Below are 6,000 nucleotides of genomic sequence, written 5' to 3' on the forward strand. Positions count from 1 at the left end.
AGCCAATCGTTGCATTGCTGATCATGATTTCGAGGATCGATAGATCTGTCCTTAACAACAAACGCAGCGATCTCAGATCAGTTCATCCAGACATTCTAATCTGATTCGCGAACTTGTTTGAAGAACCAAATTAGCGAGAGATCAGTTATCAAGATTAAAAGATCCAGGATCTGACAAATCATCTTAGATCATTTAAGCGAGGTACGAAGAACGGACCCCAGAGGTATAGCAAGCTTATTTACACAAATTTCAAACATTTGGCATTATGGGACCTTGATCTCTATTCTACCAGTATTTGCTCTTAGTTAAAAATGTATTTTTACAGTTAAAGGTGCTGTATGTAAGTTTGACACCCAGTAGTTGAACCATATTGCATTCCTGGATTAAAACAAACGCAAGCCCAGGTTGCCAGATTGAAGACCAACATGAGCGAGTCTGATTATTCATCAGCCTAAAAGGTGATTTGAACTGTTCTAAATAAAAGCAACGGCACATGATAGAAGGAATGTTTACCATATTAAAATGAGTTTTTGTTCTAACCAACACCTAGAATTGATATATAAGAACAACAGGACAAACGCTGATCACCTTAGGTACACCTCATGTGTTTTATTCAGTATTAAATGCTAACAATGCGAGTTTGAATGCCATTACATGACATTTATTGCCACACTACTAAAAGCAGCAGAAGATAGTTCACATCAGATCTTGAAAATAAAATTCACCTTTTCAAACTGAACTTTAGAACTGACTCAAAACCAACACATAGTAATTCAGTATATACATTTAATAATGTTAAAAATGTTTAATATGTCTTAATTAGATTATAAACCTTACCATTCGTGCATTAGTGCGTATTCTGTGCCTCTGAATGGCTGTATTTAAATTTATGATTTGTTTCTTCTGGTGCAACAGCCAAATTGCTTATCACTGCAGATCTCATCATGTATCAAATGTTGTTAGGACACGCGATTACAATGTAACCTGGCTGCTCACCTATTATTTGCTTATTAATAAGCTCATGTGGAACTCTGAATCTGCCACTCATTTGGGAGTTTTTGCTACTGTCCACCGGAGGTCGTATTTAGGTCGCTGACACAAACTTTGAGAGCCTTTCTGAATGAACGAAAGAATGAAATATGCGTTTTCTAACAAGGCAACACAAGGTGTTGAAATATTTTTGGCTAAACAGTCATTGGGTGGGTTAAATGAACAAAAACAAAGTCGTAACAGACATTTTCAAAGCAGAATATCTGACTACAGCATTGTTTTTCAGATAAACAAAACTGGCATGTTTCTTAAATATCTGCAAACATGTTATGGTATTTTGATGCTTTAGAAGAGTCAAACACTTACCTAAAGGACATTTAAACAAACTTACTTTTATTTACATTTTGGATAAAATAGCAATAGAGAAATACATATGTTCAAAACAGAAAAAAAAATACTGCCAGCTCATTATCTGTTTTTTTATTATTATTGTAATTTACAAGACCAACTCATTATCACATGACCTACATTAAAAAAATGCTTTTGCAAAATTGTTGAAAACAACTAATATGAACTAAAAAAAAAGACATCTGTCGCTTGTTTAATCTAATTTAATCCACTTAAATATGTAAAAACGATTAGGTTCACTTAATCGATTTGTGTAGGGACAACATAAAGGAATTGTGTGGAATCCAGTATTTTTACAGTGTGGGCTGAATTTAAACATTCATTCATTCATTCATTTTCTTTTCGGCTTAGTTCCTTTATTAATCAGGGGTTGCCACAGCGGAATGAACCGCCAACTTATCCAGCACATGTTTTGCGCAGCGGATACCCTTCCAGCTGCAACCCATCTCTGGGAAACATCCATAGACACTCATTCACACACATACGGACAATTTAGTCTACCCAATTTACCTGTCTTGCATGTCCTTGGACTATGGGGGAAACCAGAGCACCGGGAGGAAACCCACATGAACACAGGGAGAACATGCAAACTCCACACAGAAACGATAATTAACTCCGCTGAGACTCGAACCAGTGACCTTCTTGCTGTGAGGCTACAGCACTACCAACTGCGCCACTGCCTCACCCTGAATTTAAACAAACAAATTAAATTTAGTTATGTTCATCTTAATTTGTTTGTTTAAATTCAGCCCATATAAATAGTTTGCTACCGCTTAACCTTTAAAATATTGGTATATTTTTACAGTAAAATACTGATTTTAAATGTCCTTTTTAATACCACAGGCAAATATTACCACAATATTCAAGGCACAAAGTCTGAACTGTATCCAATAAAGAAATGTTTGTACATTTTAAAGTTAAATGCAAGACAATCTGATAAATACACTTATAAATAAATGCAAAAGTAAAGATAGATTTGAAAGCTGTTCTTTTAGGTTATCCTGACCTGTAAATCTAGCAGGGATTTTCTCTACATTTTTGTTGTTGTTTATCAATACCAGACTGCATCAGCATGTATCCAAGTGCATGGATCTAACATATTGACACACATCTGATCTATATATGAACTGTTTACCTTCACTTACTGGTTTTTGAATATTATTAATTCATATACACCTCACATTCTGTTTTTCACATATTATAGTATAGTAGAAACATGTGAGTTCTGATTGTTAGCATCTTGCTTTTGAGTGTTTAAATAGACAAAACAGAAAAATGAGCATTGTGGCATAAACTTGAAGTGAGCCACACTGAGCCACTTAAAACACTGCGTAACTGAAATTGAAAGTGAAACTGTGGTGGTCCGTAACACCACAACAAAACACGAGGACCTGCAGAGCTGTAATGTGTATAAACTCGCTGGGAGAGAAAAAGCACAGCTGATAACAGTTTCGGGACTTGATATTAACAATGTATAATGTCAAATATTTTACTAGTTTCAATATTTTTGTTAACACTCAAAGGACAGATAAAGTAGCCCAAAAACACTAAATTTTTACAAGAAAATTGTATCTTGATCTTTTAACTTTGATATTAGCTTCAAAGTTTTTCTTGCCAATATTTGCAATTATTTGTTGACTATACTAGTAATTGCTTAGCTTTTTTCATTGCATGGTTTTGAGCTATATACAGTTGAAGTCAGAATTATTAGCCCCCCTTTTTATTTTTTTCTCCAATTTCTGTTTAACAGATGTGTTTTTTTAAAAACACTTTTCTAAACAAAATATTTTTAATAACTTATTTATAATGACTGATTTATTTTATCTTTGCCATGATGACAGTACATAATATTTGACTAGATATTTTTCAAGGCACTTTTATACAGCTTAAAGTAACATTTAAATGCTTGACTAAGTTAATTAGGTTAACTAGGCAGGATAGAGTAATTAGGCAAGTTATTGTATAACGATAGTTTGTTCTGTAGACTATCAAAAAATATAGCTTAAAAGGACTAATCATTTTGATCTTAAAAGGATTTTTAAAAAATAAAAAGCTGCTTTTATTCTAGCCGAAATAAAACAAATAAAACTTTCTACAGAAGAAAAAACACTATCAGAAATACTGGGAAAATTTCAACCATCATTTGAAAAATATTTGAAGAAGAAAAAAACAATTCAAAGAGGATTTAATAATCCTGATTACAACTGTATATTAAGCCTGAAGTCGTACAGTACTTCTGAATAAAAAAAAAAGCATCAAATTAAAACAAATTTAAATTGCAGGATTTAGATTTGAGAGGCCAGTTTCTAATTTTGCCAGCCTCTGTTCACCGTTTACTGTCATTATATAGAAAAAAGAGCAGTGCAATCATTCTGACTACAGAAGTATTACAGTAACTCAGCTTTTGAATGACATGAGGGTGTGTAAATAATGACAGAATTTTAATTTATAATGTACGGTATCATATATGGAAATCCAATAATATGAAATAAATATTTCTCACAAGCTAGCAACGCTGCTGGCACTTTGCTTGCAAAGCTCCACTAATCTAGCAATACTAATGCTAATGAAGGTTTCTGGAAAGCTGTTTAATGCTACTATGTATTGTAAATGTCAGAAAACAATTATCAATTGATGTTTTAGCTTTTATTACTTAACTATTTTATATATTTTTTTGTTTTTTTTTTTATTTACATTTAAATCAATACTTTAATTAGTTATTTGTCATTTTTTTATTTTAAATATTTATAAACATTAAAACATTAAGTAGTTTTCATTCTAATTTTAGGTTAAACCTTGGTCATTATTTTGTAGTGTGATTTGCCTTTTGAATTGATTTAAGTTTTATTTCTGAATATGTATAAACTTTATATCGTTAAATTTATTATTTTCACAATTCAATTCACTTTATCATTTGGCAAGAGTTTAACAAGTACATAAATCCATCAGCACTATTTAGCAGATATGCCATCAGTAATAAATAAAGTAAAATACTCTATAAATGTAAGACAATATTGCCAAATCACAGCTTGAAACCAAATCTGCAATACTATATTTGCCGCGCCGCCCATTAAATAATGAGTTGCATTTATCTAACCTCTTTAAAATAAATCTCAGCTTAGCGATTTCAACTTTGGCCCCCAGTCAGCCTTCAGGAGCCCCATACCTGCCGCAACAGGTTTGCCAATACACACAAACACACACGTGTACGCGCAGCTACACACACTCTCAGGTCACTGGCAGCTGTGAGCCTCTCTAAGGTAATGAGAACATTTTTGAGATGTTCTATCAGACACATCCATAATCGTATCCTGGAGAGAATGGGCTTTCTGCCGAAACTTCAGCACCCAGAGGGAAACGACCCCGCTGACTTAATCTGACTGCACCTGCTTTGCCATGCCCTCTCTCTTTTGCTCTATCCCTCTCTTCTCTTTCCTAGATGTATTTGGGCAGATTTCACCCAGGTGGAGACAAGCCTAACAACAAGCCCGAGGGACACTTCTTGATTTATTGGTGCCAAACAGGACACAATTTTTCAAGTGAAGAAGTTTACACTCGCACTTTCTTCTGGGATTTATTTGGATGTTCTATACCATCAGTTGATCCTCATCTTCACAATGGAACACTGGATGGTGAACAGAGTAGCGCATAGTAAGTTAAATAAAGTAGTAAAATTAAATTTCACTTACCGCTGTGTGTGGCTCTTCCAGGCCCAGGTTGTAAATAAATGCAAGTCAGTCAGAGTCCAGATGAAGTTGAAGATCTGCTACAAAAAATCTCTGTCTTGAATTGCCAGTCTGCTTTTATAGTGACTGACTGACTGACAAGAAAAACAACTGAGACTGATATCTATAGAGAAAGAGAGAGAGAGAGAGAGGGAGGGAAAATGAATGTCAGCACAGGTGAATTCTTCCCCTACCCTCCTAGTGAACCTGGGAGGCAGAACCACAACCGCTGCTATATTAAAATCATATTCTAATGTGAACGAGGGATGGGTTGATGGATGGAGAGAAGGAAACAGTGACAGTGAAAGGGAATCGCTCAGTGAAGTGCTTATGTTACGCTGCTCCCCTGGGTTTGTTTGTGTAAGGTAATCAAAACTAAAGGGATTGAAACTGAATGACTGATTGTAGAATTTGTCGTTTTGTGTGTTTTTAGTCGTGCAGCTTTTCTTTAAAACTGTATTGCATGTGTGTTACTTTAATTCCATTGTATAAGGATTTATACGAGTTATTTTTTTGTTATCTGGTTTGTTTTTGATGTTATGATGACATTTTAAACTGCACATTTACAGGATCGTGTGATAAGTTTTAAAGCATTAACATTATTATATATTACAAACATTCTATATTATTTTATATATGTATTTTTTAACAGTAAAAATGACTTATAATATTCTTATTATATTATATTATATTATATTATATTATATTATATTATATTATATTATATTATATTATATTATATTATATTATATTATATTACAAGGCTTCTCATAGCGTCACTTTGGAATTATAAGGTTCTATCTGTGTTCTGAATGATTTTGAGATATTGAGCTTCAAAGTTTTTGCATTCCATAGCAAACAGTATGTGTGTAACATT

At 33.4% G+C, this 6,000-nt stretch overlaps 1 protein-coding gene across 2 annotated transcripts in view; it reads right to left on the reverse strand.

Annotated features, from left to right (window-relative positions):
* The window catches only part of foxn1 (forkhead box N1), a 31,673-nt gene extending 26,453 nt beyond the window's left edge, over positions 1 to 5,220 (reverse strand). For both annotated transcript variants that reach the window (XM_087282377.1, XM_087282378.1), the window contains exon 1: positions 5,088 to 5,220. The gene's annotated coding sequence lies outside the window, so the exon portion shown is untranslated. The remainder of the gene's footprint in view (positions 1 to 5,087) is intronic.
* Positions 5,221 to 6,000: the final 780 nt, after the last annotated feature.

This window comes from Danio rerio, chromosome 15 (genome assembly GCF_052040795.2).
Source record: "Danio rerio strain M-AB ecotype USA chromosome 15, GRCz13ab, whole genome shotgun sequence".
In the NCBI taxonomy this organism is placed as follows: Eukaryota; Metazoa; Chordata; class Actinopteri; order Cypriniformes; family Danionidae; genus Danio; species Danio rerio.